This window comes from Diuraphis noxia, unplaced genomic scaffold (genome assembly GCF_037042655.1).
Source record: "Diuraphis noxia isolate RWA-SAM2 unplaced genomic scaffold, SU_Dnox_SAM2 contig0001, whole genome shotgun sequence".
In the NCBI taxonomy this organism is placed as follows: Eukaryota; Metazoa; Arthropoda; class Insecta; order Hemiptera; family Aphididae; genus Diuraphis; species Diuraphis noxia.
The window spans coordinates 61,858,261-61,878,316 of record NW_028301711.1 but is presented as its reverse complement, the minus strand read 5'-3'; the positions used below and the strand labels follow the sequence as shown (position 1 = coordinate 61,878,316).

General features: G+C 29.6%; 1 pseudogene; it reads left to right on the top strand.

Moving 5' to 3' along the window:
* The first annotated feature begins 1,054 nt into the window (after positions 1-1,054).
* Positions 1,055-20,032, top strand: LOC149061168 (uncharacterized; annotated as a pseudogene).
* The last annotated feature ends 24 nt before the right edge of the window (positions 20,033-20,056 follow it).

Below are 20,056 nucleotides of genomic sequence, written 5' to 3'. Positions count from 1 at the left end.
CCGCGGGTTAAGTTTAATGTATAGTATTTTCAGTACATAATAATTTGGGTGTTCTTTGCTCCTTGAATAAGATAATAATATTCAGACAATATCGTACATATTAAGAAACTATCAATATAACATATTAATATACACGTGTATACTGTATATTATGTGAGCAGTCATCAATTTACCGCACCTTTTTTAGAAATATTGGTGCAAGTTCAAAATTTGAATAATGACCCATGTTAGTTTCCTTTTTTACTTTTCAAATTTTTCTAACATTGAATTAACTTTTGGTAAAAATAACCTTGCTGAGTAGGTATAAATTTAATTCCAATACCTATGAGGAAAAATTACAATATATTTTATCATATGTATTGAATATAATATGTTTTTACAATATTATTGACTTTTTGTCGCTTTTCAATATTTTTCCTGTAGCCAATTTTATACTCCTTTTGAGTCCCTATTGATGAATTAAGTATAGATTTTAAGATTAATTTAAATTTTAAATCAGTGATGAGTTGTTCAATTGTTAAATAGGTACGTAAAGTCTCTAGGTAGCACGTTTTATAAGTAATTTATCCCAAATTTAAAAAAAAAAAATCATCAAGAATATCAGGAATTTCAGAAAATTACCGCTAGAGAACCTACCCAACCTCAAATAAGTTCAATCCAGAATGCAGTATTCATAAATAAACCATCTTGAAATACAAAATAAATTATGTATTGTGTTTATTAATTCCCGTTTTTTTTTAGCATTATTGCTGTGTTGTAACGGTTTTTGCGAGACGTTTTTCTCAGTTTTCCACCCCACCAGGATGACTCATATCATTACGATTCACTAAGTACGAGAAACGGCCGACTCGCTTAACCTCTCTCGAACATGACGGACGACGGGTATGCTTTTGAGCTTTTAGAATAATTCAATATTGTCTTAACCTCATGCCGTTTTTTGAACGTACTATCGCACGTTGTTCTTAAAAACTTTGACCATAGGTCATACCACCCACTATTAGCCCGTGTGATTTGCTGTTTCGTACTTCGTTTTTTAGCTTATTGATTCAAAGACATGATGAACATCGAAGAAGAAGTCGGTCTTCCAGCTAATTTGTTGGATCATGATTATTTTCGTCCAGTTATTTATGAGAACAACCCAAATGAAGCTATCATCGACGAAGATGAAGAATTAGAAGTACTTGAAGAAAAAGATCCAGATGAAGAAAATGCTTTAAATCGTGTACCAGTTACTTACACACTAATCCCGGTGATTCATCATGGTTCTAGGGCATATGTTGATGATTTAGGTTTTAAGTACTACAGGCGTGAAGCCAGAGTTATCCACATATATTTGGTATGTGAAAGGAAAAAAAGTCGGCTACATGATTTTTGTCCTTGTACGGCATCAGTAAGTACAGAACTTGTTGATAACAAAGTCAGAGTTCGAAATCAACAATCATGGACCTGCAGATATCAACTTATATGTATGTACATGTACCTTTCTTGAGGGAAGCAATTGCAGGTTCAGGGGGCATTGATCCTGAAAACATGTCTGTTTCAGTTAGGACTGCATACAACAACGCAATTGTTCAGTAAGTTTTTGGATTAATACTTTATTTAATAAACTATTTCGTTTTTTTTAAAAACACTATTCGCATACTTATATATTTGTATTCACAGTTAGGTAGGTAACTAATAAATTTGCTAGTATTATAATAAAGTGTTTAAACATTACTTAAGTTATTTGCTCGGTTATTTATTATTAATAGGTATAAGGTACCTACTGTTGAATTTAATTAAACTAATTTGCTAATTCCATATTACTGTTATATTATTATTATGTTCATTGGGTTTATTTTTATAATTATATGGGTGAGTGTATATTATAATATTGTATAGGTTTTACATAAAAAAAATATTAAGTATGCTTAAGTTATATTGTACTTATTTATCATCATTGTACAATTGTCAAACAACTATACATCATCATTAGGGCTAGGATAGTATGGGATTTTGCTTTTTTTTTGCATTTTTTGTACTTTTAAGAATTTAGGGTCATTTTTTAGCATTTTTAGGTCATTTTTTCAATTTTACGGGCATTTTTTTATACTTTTTTGAAATCTAGGTAATATTTTTATACATTTTCATTTACACTAGATGTTCTCGATAAAAGTTTTGAATTTGTAACAGAAATAATATCATATTCAATATTTCAATTATAGAGATAGTATAGAGAATAATCTTCGATACCTCGAGTTATCTTAACACGTTCACTGCGGATGACGCCAATTGGCGTCATTTAGCATGGTTCACATATGCGGATGACGCCAAATGGCGTCATCCGCACACTATTTTTCAATACATTATAATTTAGTCCGCGTTACAATCAAAAACCTCATTTTCGGTCAGCGTTATCTATAGATATTAGTTAATACGTGTGTGCAATCGCACATCGATATTTCTATTTTTAGTCTATAATATTTTTATTTTATTTTGGGATGTTTACTATTCCTTTATCAAGTTAATTATCGGTATTTTCAAGAAATTCACTATCGTTGCAATCATTTTTCCATCGTCGGTCGTTGATGAAACACGTACGTATTCACATTGTATTGTTTTTATACATTTTATAGTTAAATTATATACATTTTATTTCTTTTGAACGATTTTTTTTTTTTTTTTTCGTTTACTTTCGTATTACTTATATTATGAACATGGATAATACATTGAATAAATCCGGTCCATCTCGACCAAAACGGTTATGCAATATGAATCGAAATTATGAACAACAAATTGAGCAGATGCTTTTTAACTCTGATAGTGACGAAAATTATGATTTTTCCGATTCTGGTAGTGAATATGAATTTGAAAATACTGAACAAGTGTCTGACGATTTTGAGAGTGATACTGAGATCGCGAATAATGTACCAAGTGTAAATACTCAATCATCAACAAATACTAATAATGACGGTGACTGGCAAGAGGAGGAAATTGAATTATCTAATTTTCCTTTTATAAAACGAAACGAATTGCTTGTTCCGATAGAAGGCAAAATAAATCCTATAGATTATTTTTTTATGCTTTTCGATGAACATTTTATAAAACTATTGGTTGATGAAACGAATAATTATGCTGAAACCGAGTTTTTACGTGTTGGTAGTGCACCACGTTCTCGTATCTCCAATTGGAAACCAACAGATAAAGACGTAATGTTAACATTTATTGCATTGATAATTCACACTGGTACCATAAAACTCAACAGATTGAATGACTATTGGAAAACCCATCACCTTTTCAACTTTTCTTGCTTTTCAAATTATATGAGTCGTGATAGATTTTTAAATTTATTAAGATGTTTTCATTTTGCACCAAATATTGAAACTAATAATCAAAACCTACCTGAGGATCGCTTATATAAAATTAGACCTTTAATTACATATTTCAATAACAAAATGAATACCATATATTATCCCAAAAAAGAACTCTCACTTGATGAGTCCATGGTGTTATGGAGAGGCCGTCTCCAGTTTCGTCAATACATTCAAAATAAACGCCATAAATATGGAATTAAATTATACATGCTTACAGAACCTCATGGCTTGGTATTAAAATTTGCCATTTATGTAGGAGTACTCGATGACTTGGGAGGAAAAGGCCATGCAGCTAATGTGGTTTTGCATTTAATGTCCGAAAAGCTAAATAACGGCCATGCGTTATACATGGACAATTTCTACAATAGTTTTGATTTAGCCTCCAAATTGATTGAAAAAAAAACGTTTTGTACTGGAACATTAAGATTGAACAGAAAAAATACACCACAGGATGTTGTAGAGTCAAAATTAAAAAAAGGTGAAACCGTTGCCAGATACTCTCAAGGTGTTATGATTGGAAAGTGGAAAGATAAGAGAGATGTTGGTTATATTTCCACCGAATTTAAAAATAATTTAATTCTTACCAAAAACCGAAACGGTAAAGAACAATTTAAACCTGAACCTATCTCAAATTATAACCGTTTTATGAGTGGAATTGATCGGCAAGACCAAATGCATAGCTATTATCCATTTACTAGAAAAACAATCCGTTGGTATAAAAAAATTGGTATACATATAATACAAATGTTATTGATGAACTCATTTTATTTATATAATCAATATCACGCCGGACCTAAAATATCATTGTATGATTTTCGATTATCCATACTCAGTGAACTTTTGCCCAAACATCCAAAACCTAGATCTTTTTCAGTATCACATACTAATCATTTCCCAAAAACTCACGATGTTGGAAAATCTGGAAGACCTAACAGAAAAAGATGTCATCTGTGTTATTCTAAAGGGATAAGAAAAGATACAACATACTTCTGTCCAAGCTGTCCGGAAAAACCCAGTCTTTGTCATCAAGTTTACTTGATCAAGTTACTTTATTGCCTCACGCGTGTGCAGCGAACGCCATGGATCAAAATCAATGTATTGAGTTAATTGAACTTTACCGAGATTATGAAGTTTTGTGGAATGCAAAATTTAAAGATTACCACAATCGAAATAAAAAAGAAGATGCTTGGAAAGACATCAGTGCACAAATGAATATTCCCGTAGATATTCTAAAGGCAAAAATGAAGAGCCTGTCGGGAACGTTTAGGAGTGAAAAGTCAAGAGAAACTAAAAAAACTACTGGATCAGGTGAGTTTAAATTTAAAAAAAAACCATACAATTACAACATACGTATTAATATTAATTTAATTATATTTAATATATTTTATTTACAGGTACTGACAACGTCTACGTGTCGAAATTGTTTGCATACAAATATTTTGATTTTCTATCAGATAAAAATACTCCGAGGGAAACAATAAACTCGATGAATGAAACACTGGGTTCGATGAGTGAAGTAAGTTATTTTTTTAGAAATATATTACTTTAATATATATTTTGCCATGGTAACACGTCGTTGAAAATGAAATGGGACGCAATATGTAAACGTGTATTTTTAGCATGTTCAGATGTTCTTCGAGGAATATTTCGAATTGCTAACATAGATGTCATCGGTTGTTCACTTCTCCATCTTCCATTTACAATTTCCGCGTTGTTTTCGGTATCTAATGATCCTGGGGGTGTATATTAGGGTGGAACGAAAATATTTATTTTGTAATTTAATTTTATAATAGTAAGAAAAACTTGTGTTGTAATATGTATAATATGTAAAAAAAAAATTGTCAACATAGAGTGTTGTTTTGAGGTGCCGCCGAAGCATTTTAAAATCTATATATAGAAATAGGAAACGAAAAACCAAGTATCATCATTTTTATTACTTTACGATATCACCAAATTTATTTTGACCATAGTTAATAGTTTAATAGATTAAATAAGGCAATCAGCATTAATATCATTTGACTTACGATTAGTATCGCACTATTTATCATCGAGTGTGGACGTAAACGACGTTTTACAGTGCTAATATAAAGTTATTAACGCGTTTATTCGTTTAATTTCTGAAATGGCTGTTTGTACCAGAATTAAGTCAAAATGTCCAATTTTTGGTGACACTAGTGATCTTAGTAATTTAGTTTTACCTACCTATGAAGATGTAATGAAGTTCTATTTACAAGTAAGAAACCAATTAAAACAAAATAATAATGGTAAAGATCCAACTGTTAAAATAATTTCTGAAATAGTAGTGACAGATGTAGAAAAAATATGGCAGAAAGCCTCTATTCCAATAGTATCGCACATTTGTGCACTACAATTGTTAATAAATTATCACGATAAGTACAAAAAAATAATTAAATCTATTAAAAACAGGAAAAATACATTAACTTTTAAATCAAATCTAGAAAAATTTCAGAATAATGCAAAAGATACACTATTTGATTTAGCTGCTTGCAAATGTATTGAATTCTATCTTTGCTCTTGTGAAAAATCTCGTAAAGTTCCCATTATCGAACAAATGTTTCTTAAAGACCAAAGATCAATGAGAAAAATGGCTATGTCATCGATTGATGTTTTAAAAACAAAAAAACTTAATAAAAACATGCACAGAAAAGAAATAGAAGTAAATCGAATTGACAAACAAAATAAAAAAGAGCTGTGTGTAAATAATACTTTGGAAACAATAGAAACGGATGAAACATATTATACTGACACTGGCGACAATACAGACGAAGATTCCAATTATTCACCAAATTCAATGTCCTCATTGTCTTCAACGTATAGTGCTAATAAACAGTCACAAATGAGACTCGAGTTACCAGCTCTAGCATTAGCGTGTGATAGAACGGGAATATCTGATCGAACTGCTGCTACTATTGCTAGTGCAATACTACAAGATGTTGGAATAATTAAAACTGATGATACACAACATGTGATTGGCAGAATGAAAATAAGGAGAGAGAGACATAAGAAACGCCAAGATCTAAAAATACAAACTGATATGCAACCGAAAAGTCTATATTTTGACGGACGTAAAGACCAGACTTTTATAAATCAAAAAACAGATGACAAATATTATCGTAATAAAATAACAGAAGAACACATTACACTCATAAGAGAGTCAGGGTCTCGGTTTATGGGACATTGTACTCCTGTAAATGGAACTTCTATAAGTATTAAAAACAGTATTATAAGTTATTTAAAAACGAACGACATATGTACTTCAAAATTGTTGGTGATTGGTTGTGATGGGACCGTCGTAAATACTGGTAGTAAAGGGGGTGTTATTAGGCTAATAGAGGAACAGCTAAATAAACCACTACAATGGGTAATTTGTCAGTTACACGCTAACGAACTACCTTTGCGTCATTTATTCCAACATCTAGATGGAAAAACTTCAGGACCGCGTGGATTTTCTGGAGCACTGGGAAAACAATTAGAGAATTGTCATAAGTTACCAGTTAAAAAAATTAAACCTATTAAAGGTAATATGCCGTTTTTAGAAACCGCAATTGATTTAAGTACTGACCAGAAATATTTATTCAACATTTGTGTAAGCATAATAAATGGTGAATGTTCCATAGATTTAGCACGTACAAATCCAGGTAAACAAGCACATTCAAGGTGGCTGACTACTGCAAATAGAATTTTGCGGTTATACATAAGCACTGAAACACCGGAAGAAAACCTAATAACTTTAACTGAATTTATTTTAAAAGTTTATGCACCCATGTGGTTTCACATAAAAATGAAATCATTTTGTTCATTAGGTTCGAAACATGTCTGGCAAACCATTAAATTTTCAAGATACTTACCAAAAAATTACCAAAAAATTATTGATCCAGTTATTCAAAGAAATGCATATTTTGGAGCACCTGAGAATATTCTTTTAGGTATGCTAGTTGATGATCGAATGTGTATAAGAGAACTTGCCATACAAAAAATTTTTAATTCAAGACTTAGCAAAGCAACAGGAGTTCGTATCTTTAAAGTACCTTTACTCAATTTCGATGCTTCTGATTATACTGAATTAGTAGACTGGAACAAATGTGAAATAACTGAGCCACCAATATTATCAATGATTGAAAATGAAGTTTTGAATCGAGTAATATATATATATTTTACGTAACTGTTTATTAAATTTAAATACTTAATTTTTTGTTTCTTTCAGATTGTTATGTCCGGACAAGTTGCTGAGTATATTAATATATTTCCATGTCATACTCAAGCTGTTGAGAGAGCCGTTAAGTTAGTAACCGATGCATCTACTGCGGTTTGTGGTGAATCAGCAATAGATGGATTTATACGAGCTAGAATTGAGTCGAGGGCTATAATGCCATCGTTTAATACAAAAAAAGAATATAAATTGTTTAAATTATAAAATTATATGATAAGTAAAATTCTAATAATAAGTAACTTTATAATTTTAATTATTATTTTGGTTAACAATAATGTAAAATTAAAATAAAACAAATTTACATTATGTATTTATGCGTACAATAAATAAGTACGTGGCGGCAACTCAAAAAGTTATCCCATGACCTCCAAATTTTTTGTACTTTTTAATACTCTTGAAATACATAAAAAAATGTCTATTAAAAACTAAAAAAAAATTTTTATTTTTTTTTAATTGTTTCATTCCACCCTAGTGTATATACTTCGCTTGAAGTGGGTGAGCGTAAAAAATTATGCAAATATATAGTTGTCATTGTTACTTTTGCTGCCACGTCGGGTTGCAATAGCATGGGTTTTCTTAACACACGAAAAACCGCACTCAATATTCCAAAAGCATTTTCCACTACCCTGCGAAATCTGGAATGACGATAATTAAATATACGTTCAGGTGAACCATTATCTGGATTTCCCATGAATGGTGTCAATGTGTAATCATTCAACGCAAATGCTTTGTCACCCAATATCATATATGGTACTTTAACAGCATATGGAATTTGTAAAACACATGGGTTGGGAATATTTAAAACGCGGTTCTCCAGTTTTTTGTATAGCGTTGTATTTTTGAAAACCCCACCATCCGAGATCCTGCCTTGGCAGCCTACATCAACGTACATGAAATTGTAGTTTGCATCGACAAGGGCAAAAAGAACAATACTGAAACTGTTCTTATAGTTATAGAATTCGGAACCACTTAAGTTGGGAGCTTGTATTACTACATGTTTGCCCCCATGGGTCACCCTGGACCACAAGTACACAGCACTCCGTGTATGACTCAAACCTTGGATCCTCCCAAACTCCGACTCCATCATCGCAACCAACTGTTTCCCAGTTGCTTCCATCAACAACTGATGAAACACCGCAAGACCAGAACAACCCAGAAACGAGCAATTTATTATTTAAGATGTAATTATTAAAATTTGAAAACATAATTTTACATTTTTTTTTTTTATTAACTATTTAGTTATTTGAAGTTAGTTTGTTTTTTTGAACACTACCCAGAAAGAGGCAATTTATTATTTAAGATGTAATTATTAAAATTTGAAAACATAATTTTACATTTTTTTTTTATTAACTATTAAGTTACATAAAGTTAATTTATTTTTTTGAACACTTTAATTTTAAAATAAAGAAATAATTAAATATGTAAACATACATACCTTAATATATTCTTGAAGTTGGTATCTAAAATAAAAGAATGACCTTTTAGGGCAATATTTTAAAATTTTTAAGTTTTATGATTCCATGTTGTGATGATATGTGTTCAGGGCCGGCCCTGGGGGAGGTCAACTGGGACATTTGTCCTAGGCCCCGCGCGAATTTTAGGGCCCCGCGCTTACGTCATAAAAACTAGATAGCTAAATAATTAAATAAAAAAATATACATTGAAGACCTAAAGTAGTATATTATGTTGATGAAATAGTATTTATTGTATTTTATACAAAATTGACATTATTATTGTTATTAATAGGTATTATATTGTGGTCGTGGTCAATAATAGTAATAAGTTATAAAAATAGCTAGTCGAAAAGTGATTTATCACATTAATATTTTATCGCATCATTCTGTTAATGCTCGGTATATGCAATCAGTCTGTGGTTTATTTCGTTTTATTTTTGTTTGTTGTACATATACAATTTGAAAACAATACGACTCGACAATACCGATCATTTCACTTTTTACTTAGTTTTATTTGACATTTAGACGTCGCCAACGAAAGAAGTCTTGATGGGAAATTCATTTTTTTTTTTAATTTTACTGTTTATTTAATGTACGAGTATAATATTATTACATTATAAACGACAAAGGTAGGTATAAAATATACAATATTTTAATTTATTATACTATTTTTATAAAATTGATTGTACTTCAAATTGTTTTCTACACACTTTACATATTATATTAAGGTTTTGCACATCACTCTTTATTTTTTTATCAAAATGAGTCAAAATACTTCTAACATTTTAACTATTTTCAGTAGTTAAATTTACTTACCATGTCTATTACCATTTAATAAATTTTAATGTACGCAGTTGGCAACTGCATACAGGTATAGAGTAGGTACCGACATACAGCGACAGTTATTTTCATAGGTATTATTATTATTATTATTATTTTTATTATTATTATTATTATTATTATTATTATTATTATAGGTATTATTAATGTATTATTATCGATAATATCAATAACAAAACATAGAACGATCGCAGACCGACGCGGTCATGTAGGCGGGATGCCGGGAATCGGGAGTACAATTATTCATTTGCCTCTATGCATACGCTATCGTCTATAATTACATATCTTGTCTTATTAAAACACTGTAAAGATTTGCAAATTATTTTAACAGATAACGATTTAAAAGATGTAGATGGATTTGATTTATTTTCTGAACTGATTATTTTTCGATCTTTAGTTGACAATGACACAAATTCGCTACAGGCACTTAATATTTTAAAAACTACTTACGGATCATTTCCTAATCTAACCATTGCTTTAAGAATAATGCTAACCATTCCTGTGACATCAGCATGTGCGGAAAGAAGCTTTTCCAAGTTAAAATTAATAAAAACCTATTTACGCAATCAATTAGGTCAAGACAAACTATCAGAACTAGCTTTAATATCAATCGAAGAAGAAGTATCGTCCACAGTCGATTATAAACATCTCATTGATATATTCGCTTCCAAAAAATCTAGAAAGAAAATGTTTATTTAAGTTTTAATGTGATAATTTATATTTTACCTTATTTTAACTTTTAATATTATTATGATAAAAATAATTAATTATACTTATCTATAATTTATTTACTTATAAAGAATTATAGTTATAATGTAATTATTAAAATTTGAAAACATAATTTTACATTTTTTTTTTTTATTAACTATTTAGTTATTTGAAGTTAGTTTGTTTTTTTGAACACTACCCAGAAAGAGGCAATTTATTATTTAAGATGTAATTATTAAAATTTGAAAACATAATTTTACATTTTTTTTTTATTAACTATTAAGTTACATAAAGTTAATTTATTTTTTTGAACACTTTAATTTTAAAATAAAGAAATAATTAAATATGTAAACATACATACCTTAATATATTCTTGAAGTGACTCATTTATTGCATCACATACTTCTGGAATTATTCCAGATATTGTGCTCTTTGAAATCCTGAATAGATATTGCAGACTTATAAATGAATCACCTGTGGCAAGGAATCTCATTGTGAGAGCCAACCTTTCTCTTGCAGTTATTGCTTCTCTCATGTTAGTATCCATTCTTGTGATTTTTGGACAGACCAGTGAATCAAGATATTCGAAATCCTCCAATGTCATACGAGTAAAATTTTTAATTATGTCATCAATAAGTTCGACTTGCATATCTTTCATAAGTCGATTACCATACTGCAACCGTTGATGAAACAAATTTCTGCACCACCAACGTCGTTTACTTTGCATTTTTTTCTTTTTTTTTAAAACTTGCATTGCAATAATAGCAAACGACGCAGCTGCAACTGGGTACTGGCGCCATCGTTGCCTCACATAAACTGATGGCTCACCCTGAATCACCTAGCTTCGCACATCTGATACGCATCGTGTAAACAGTTAAAAGAATCAACTTCCTCGCGAGGCAGCCTCGTAAATCTTGCCTCACGCATCAGATTCGCGTCGTGTAAACCCGGCTTTAGACTAGTGTACAACCAGGAAATTGTCAAGTAAGTATAACCATAAAACAATAATACATTTCATTGTTCTTAAAAATTGAAATTGTAGTCACCCTGAAGCAGCAGAAAACTACACATGTCTTCAAACAGGACATAGAGCTAAAAGACAGCGACGTTGTAGGCGACCTCCTACTCCCACCTCACTAGATCATTTAATATTTGTATTAAATGATCCCATCCACAAAAAGTACAGTCACACAATTCAAAGACCTCCAACTAGGTAAAAAAATAAAATATAATAATAGTTTAATAATAAAAGCAAAAAGTTAATCATAGTATTCATAACAAATCAATCACTTACATGATGAAGTAGGTATACTAATATATTTTAAAAATGTAGATTTTTCCGAAATGATTGGCCTTTGATAGTTGATGGAAACCAGGTAGGTGTTGTATTTGCCAATATGGAAACAATAGAGAGGTATCGAGCAGAATTAGGCACTGTTGTTGTAGCTGGGATTGATGGTACATTCAAAACAGTTCCTAAAAGTCCATTAGAACTTAAAAATGGAGCTTTTGTCACATTTCAAATAGTGTATAAAAGTGTAGTAAGTAGAATTTATTATAAATATTGATAATTATAATAATAATAATATTGTATTAAAATTCAAAATGTATTATAAATTGAAGAGAAAATTTTAAAAAGCGTTTTTTTTCTTTCTTGAACGTCATATTCTGATACTTTTTTAGCGCATAATATTAATATTCACTCTAATCATAGTTTATCAAGTAAATGTATACCTTGTACTTTGCAGTCATTCCCAATGGTATATGCATTCCTCATTTTGATGAATCAAGAAAGCTACCAAGCACTTTTGTATGTTGTCCGTAATTTGCTGCCATTACATTATGAACAACTAAGCATCATAACAGATTTTGAGATGCCATTAATGAATTCTGTTCAAATTGTAATTCCTGAAAGTAAATTGATGGGATGTTGGTTTCATTTTTGTCAGGTAAGCATATATAAGTAAAAAGAGTACAAACATTAAATGTCATTTTCAACACCATCTTTAAATGTATATGATGAATTTCATTTCACAGGCAGTCATAAGATACAGTAAGCGGAAATTGAACAGTGTGTATCATCTTTTTCAAAATAGCCCTATTGCAGCCAGAGTTTTGAGAATGGTTGTATAAGCATTGTAGTAGTAAAGCATTATAATAGTTTTCTTGTATTTTATTTCACAATTTTAGGTATTAGCTCTACCACATTTACCTGCGTACAGAGGCCATCCAGATTGTCATAAACATGGTATAAATGATGGTTTCAGGGCTATCATTAATTATGTTCAACAGTTTCCTGAGATTGAGGAACAATTGAGAACTTTTCTCATTGGATATGTGGAAAGATACTGGTTGACTCAAGTTGGACCAAGGATTTTAAGTGTTTTTGGGTGTGAATTATAGGACCAATAATTATTTGGAATCTTTTTTCACTAGACTTTGTTAACACAAATGTCAAAACACCCTAATATATGGGATTTTATACGTGAGGTTTTCTTTTTAATACTATTTTTCTATAATTTTAATATTATAATAATTATAGGTGTCATTATATTATGAAGGTGTGTAAATTCTTCCTCTACATAATCAATATCTATCATTTATGTTTAAGAGGGTGCAACACCAGTCGTTTTGTATTTAAAATAGTGCGTTCGTATTTCAAATGCTACGAAATCAATAATAGTCGTATACTCATAAGTAATACATTGTTTGAAAGGTGGTAGTTTTTTCTATGTTTTGTTGGAATCAGATATTTGATATTGTGATTAATTATCTAAAATATAAGCAATTCAGTATTTACAAAATGGTCTTTTTTCTATGTCGTAATGCTCGCTTGTTAATACTATTTTCAGAAATCAGTTTCCAACAAAACATAGAAAAAATTATCCTCTACAATTTTTGTCATAGGTATTTATACTGTAAAACCCATCACAACGCCGTATTACTTGAATTACGAAACCATGTTTTTCGGTTAAAAAAATACGCTCGTCATGTGCTGCGCCCATATACAGCGGCAGCGTTCGTTACTAGATGTTCATATACCATCACCCCGCGCGCGATAACGGCAGTACCGCACCATAGTTCAAAACAGGTTTTCTATCGCAGCCGTGCGCCGCCTGTACATAACCAGATAAGAAAACGATTATTATAATATAATGTGACAAATATTATTTAATTTTGTTTGGTTTTATATTTTGTATTCGTATCTGAATTTTATACGAATAAAGACTATACTTTATAATAGGTAGTTTTGCTGTAAACCGATTCAATTAGCCGTATAACTGAAATTATCGAACTATTTGGGTATGATAAAAAATACTAATTATTACGATATCGAAATAATTAATAATTAGGTAAGAAAAAATCAAAATTAAATCAAATGTTATTTCGTTTAGTGTACATTGTAATATTATACGTATATTGTATACAAAATGAAACAATTATTACAAATTAAATGTCATATAGTAATTATATTATAATCATAAGCGTGCGCAGACCTCTGAGTCAGGTATGGCTAAGTTCAATCTGATCATCCACCTCCTGCAGGTCATGGTCACGCAAGAAAAAAAATTATAGACATTTTCACCACAAACTTTTAAGTGGCCCTTGTGTTGATGACTGGAAAATGTAAATAATAATTTTTACCTACTTTACGTCACAATCGGTCCGTCCAGCGGGCTGTGGCAATATTTATAAAAATAGGTTAGGTTATACCATATTTATAAATATTGTATTATGACAAAAATGATATTGTTTCTACTAGTTTTAACAAATTTATTATGCGTCTATGCAATTGTTCAGTTGACTACTGGGCGTCTAGACTGTAGTGTATTTTTTCCGGGTTTACACATATTTTGTTTTGTTAAATTTTTTTAATGGATAACCATAAAGTTAGTAATTCTAATAAAAGGCGAATAGCACCATCGAGACGTAAAAGTATAAAAAAACTAAACTTTTGAAAGAATTGATAATTTTACTAAAAGAACACCAAAATGGTAAGTTATATTTGTATTAAATTATTATATAGACAAAAAGTATATAGGTAGTTAGACTAAGAGTCATAGGTACCTATTATTTTTATACACAGGGAACCTACCACATCGATCAGTGATTTATTAGCATCTGAAGAAACTGCAGAACCTTTACCATTTATGTAAATTATTATTAAATTATCATATAGATAAAAAGTATATTGTAAGACTATGAGTCATTCGTCTATTATTTTTATACACAGAGATCCTACCACATCGATCAGTGAATTATTAGCATCTGAAGAAACTGCAGAACCTTCACCATATATGCAAATTTAAATGCTTTATAAATTAAATATTAAGATTGTGTGTAGTGTATAATATTGAAATATTATAATATTATAATATTGAAATATGATAAAACCATGAAAATTTGAAGATATTTTGTAGTTGAAATTTCATAAAATTTTAAATATTTATACCTAAGATTTGAAAATTTGGTACAAGGTTCCTCAAAAGTTTTTCTTCAAATTTCTATAAAAAAAAACTCTACTGGAATAATACCAAACACATTTATGAGCATTGGATATTTAAATTTTTACGAAATCACGTAAAATAACGATTTAGTCTCAAACGATTTTTGATATTTGTTTTTATTAAAAAAGTATAAATTGTAGAGACTTGAAATTTCCACCAGTTGTTTAATTTGAAATTTTATCCCATATTTTTTTTCAATATATTTCGATAATTTTCAGCTATTTTTAGGCATTTGAAATATTCAATTTTTTTTTTCAAATATCGACAAAATCACGAATATTTGCAAATCATTTTATAGTTTAAAATGTATACATTTTTTTGTATTCAAAACTAAGAATTGAAAATTTAACACAAAGTTTCAAGTTTCAAGTTTCCGCGACTTCTACTTTTTTAATAATAATTAATATCCAAAATCGTTTGAGGATAAATCGTTATTTTACGAGGTTATGTAAAAATTTAAATTTCAGACTCTCATAAAAAGTTTTTGTGTAATGATGACGTTTGAGTTTTTTTTATAATTATTATAAGCAAAACAAATAGACAATCTTCTATTCAATTTATAAATGTATATGTAAAGTATACAGCTTACGTATTTTAATTAAATAACTATCTATAAAATTTTTATAATTATTAGAGAATCCATTCTGACTAGTACACCAAAAAATATTCAGATCAGTTATTCAAATACCAATTTGGTGGATACAGAAACTCAATCTAATTTATTGTTTGGCAACGTTTCGGATGTTGAACACCATAAGCTATGTGCAGAAACATATGTATCATCATCTTCATCATCATATACTGATACAGTACTCTCTAAGTACGTAATTCGAATGCTATAGGATCGAGCGCGCGGAGTAATGGTACGTGCATTAGAAATACACGGGTGACAATTTTCGCAATGGCCAATGCCAATATTGTATGGACCCGGTCAACTAGACTGTTCGTGAAATAATAATGCGCCTCTCCTGCGAGTACGCCGCGTAGTCCGCCACGGAGACAGTGGGCGTGGTTACGTCCGGCCGCGACGGCGGCGATACGGAGCACAACGCCATCTCTGGAGCGTTGTATACGTAACACTTTTACTGTTGCACACTCTTAATCATTGGTATATTTTGCTTATTATAGAGAAATTGATATTGATTGAAAATCAATGTTTTGTAGAACTACATCAAGCACGACAAAATTATACGGTACTTTATTTTAAATTTTGTATTTAATAAATATATAATGTAATATTCCCTAGTAATTATTATAAATATTATTTTTTATTTGTTTTTATAGTTAATAAGTAATAAGTAATAACTAATAACATTCCTAGACAAATCATAGAATATAGTTTAATTAATTAGTTAAATATTTTAATATAAAGAAGAATGATTCATAAACAAGAAATAATATTTATATATTATATAAAATTTACAGATTAGAGATACTACTTCAAGGCAAGAAAGGTTTATAAAAACTCAAATTATTCGTCAACATGTACAAACTTTGAATGTTGATGGGGATATAATAATGTTCCTCAGGAGGGTAGGACATCATAATGATGGATATGTTCAAGGACAGATTGGTCGATTTCCTGTAAGAAATTTAAATATGAATTTTAATAATATTTAACAATTAAAGGTATAAAATAATTTGTAGTTATTTTTTCTTTTAACATATTTACAGGATGACAACATTTAATTTTATAAATCGCCTGCTTAAATGACAGTTTGTTTGTGTCACAGATGTTTGATTATATAGACTTTATTAATAATATACTTAGACTTAACATTTAGTGACAAGATGTGACAATTCCAAACTTTTTTATATATGATTATTTGTAATTGTGTGTTATATTTTATTTATACCTACGTATTGCTTGAATAATTATTTCCTATTGATTGATTAACAATTTTAGATTCTAAGCAGAGCGATGAATGTATTGATTTTACAATGATAATATGTGTATTGAGTATAAAAGTGTGATTTACATTTTACAATATACCTGCTATTATAATATAATACGATACATCCAACGAAAAAGGTTTTAACTCTATTTTGTCAATTGTTCAGGAGAAGCAAAACAAAAGTCAAAGTTTATTTGTAATTCTATTTTTTTTTTGATAATTTTGAAAATCACTATGCATCTAGCCTAAATGTGATCATAAATGAATTTTTTAGTTTTTCTAAAAAATCATTATCATTTCTAAATATTTTTGAAAACTTACAATTTTTTTCAGACTTAAGACACTTTTCATCGGAAATTTTAAGTCGTATCTCAACTTACTACTTTTTTCGTGGGAAAATAAAAGCTCTCATCTTCACTTTTTTTTGGAAAATGAAAAACTCTTTCATTATAAACAGTCATTATTATTATTTATTAAAAAAAAATATTTAAAATACTGTATACAAAATTATTGCATTGTTTTAAATAAAAATTATTTTTTGATCAACGTTACAAAATACAATTAACTGTTTTATACCTGTCCTAATAAAATAATATTATTATCATTGTTTAAAAATACTTTTCCCATTTTTTTGGCTGCTATTAGTTTGCCTGATCTGTTTAAATGCTCAATACCTATGTTTAAATTTGTTTTCGCCTTCACATCTATCCATCCCCCTTCATTTTTTGTCCGTTTTCTTGTTAACTTCTCTTTTGGGGTTATATTTGGATATACTCCTATAATACACTGACCCCTATCAAGATAATATTCTGATGTTATTATAAATATGTATTTATTAAGAAGTACCTATATTTGCTATATATTCGCTATATATAAACTTACATTGGATATAATATATTTTTTAACGGCGGACTACGTAGGTTAGGGCGTACGGTATCTCACCTTGAGCCCAATGAAATTCCCATGCGGAATTTTTTTCGATATTCAAGGTTGGTAACAAAACATTTTCCTTATCACGATTGGGATAACTGTACCCAGCCCTGGTAGAGTGTCGTTTCTTGTTTGTTCTTTGATATTATTAAATAATCGGGGTTGGTAAATTGAGTCCCAATAGACGCTAACTCGGTAAATTGAGTCCCGGGGAAAATTAGTATCAGGAAGTTGAGTCCCGAAAAAAATAAGGTACCTAGTAGGTAATTTGAGTCCCAGGGAAAAACGATTTATATGCATTTAAAATTTAAAAATTTGCACTATAAAATTTTTATTTGTGATTTGTGGACATTCATTGACTGCATGTACCCTATATGATTTTGAAAATAGCAACATGCATTTTTATTGCATAAAAAATAATTATATCATTTATAAAAATGCATGTTTCTATATTCAAAATCATATATATACAGTCAATGAATGTCCACAAATCACAAATAAAAATGTTATAGTTCACATTTTTAAATTTTAAATGCATATAAATCGTTTTCCCTGGGACTCAAATTACCTACTACCTTATTTTTTCCGTGACTCAACTTACCTACTACTCATTTTTCCCTGGGACTCAATTTACCGCTTTCAAAATGTACCAAACATATCTCGGACTCAATTTACCTAGCCCCCAAATAATAAATCTGCCTACTTCTATAATTTATATTATTGATAATTATTAGGTATAAATAATGTGTGTTGTTAAAAATGTGGTTTGAGTTTATATTGAAATAAACGAATTTAAAAAAAAAAATACTTAGTAATTAACTACTACTTAATATAATATTATAGTATACCAAAAAGGTTTTTATTATTTATATAAAATTAGTTTCTAACTATGATTGTGTATGCTATACAAAAAGCTGTTTTTTTTTTGTATGTATGAATTGTTGTTCAATATTTTTTTTCTTATTATATATCCACTGGATGATAGATGTTTGATTAACTAACATCACATTGTATTTACACGAGACAGAAAATTTTAAAATAAATGTTAGATGCCTGGAACTTGTTAAGTTTTGTAGTTATACATTTTTAATTTTGGTACATATTAAATGTGTTTTTCTCTTTATTATTTCTCTTTATTCCTAATACTTGATTTTAATTTGTTGGTCTAGACTCTAAACAGTTAAGACATAGGTATTTCTGTTCCCCCATTTAATTATTCAAGTTTATTATTTTTATTTAATTTTTTAAGATAGCCAGAAGCTGCTAACAATTATACATTTATGCAAGGACAGAGAAGATGGAAGAGGATGTGAAGGTCACGTCAACCAAACGGTAGATGCATATCTAAAAACATCATGAGCTCGCTGAAGCATTGACCCGACCAGAGAATGCTGCCTACAGTAAAACACTTCAAACACTACCATTAGCATTCTTCCAACAAGGAAACCTGTATGTGATTAGGAGATTTAGAGAAGAGTTGGGCAAAGTTACAACAGTTGGAATTGACGGAACATTCAAGAACCTAACTTGCTGCTCCTGCAGACTTGAGAAGTCTTCTGACTTCAAGTGGTATTTAAGAGTGTATCGTTCCCAATTGTGTATGTTCTTCTTAGAAGTCGGACAGAAAAAACTTACATTGCATTACTTAGGGCCGTTTTATCAATCTCCAGTTATGATAATTTAAACTTCAGTTAACCTTAATCCCCAGTTAAACTATAAATGTGATTTTATGATCACTGGATTAATATTTTAACTGGACTTTAACCGAAAATTAATTAATCCTAGATATTTGGCTAGTTAAACAGTTTAACTAGAGATTAGGTATACAATATTAGATTATATTGATTCTGCGATTACATTTTGTTTGATTTTTCAATTATTTATTTCAATTATTTTTTTATTTTGTTGATTCTATTTATAGTTTATTGGTGATTATTTCAATGTAAGTGCCATTGATTTAAAAAATAACTATTTGATATTGTCACATTACAAAAATTGTATTTAAAATTAATCTTAGATGGCTTTGGCTTATTTAAGTAGCAGCAGTAGTAGTGATAGTAGTACTGATGAAGAAATTGAATTTTTGGGTAATATGAATCAATGCTTCAACTAACCTCGAAGACCATATTTATTATCC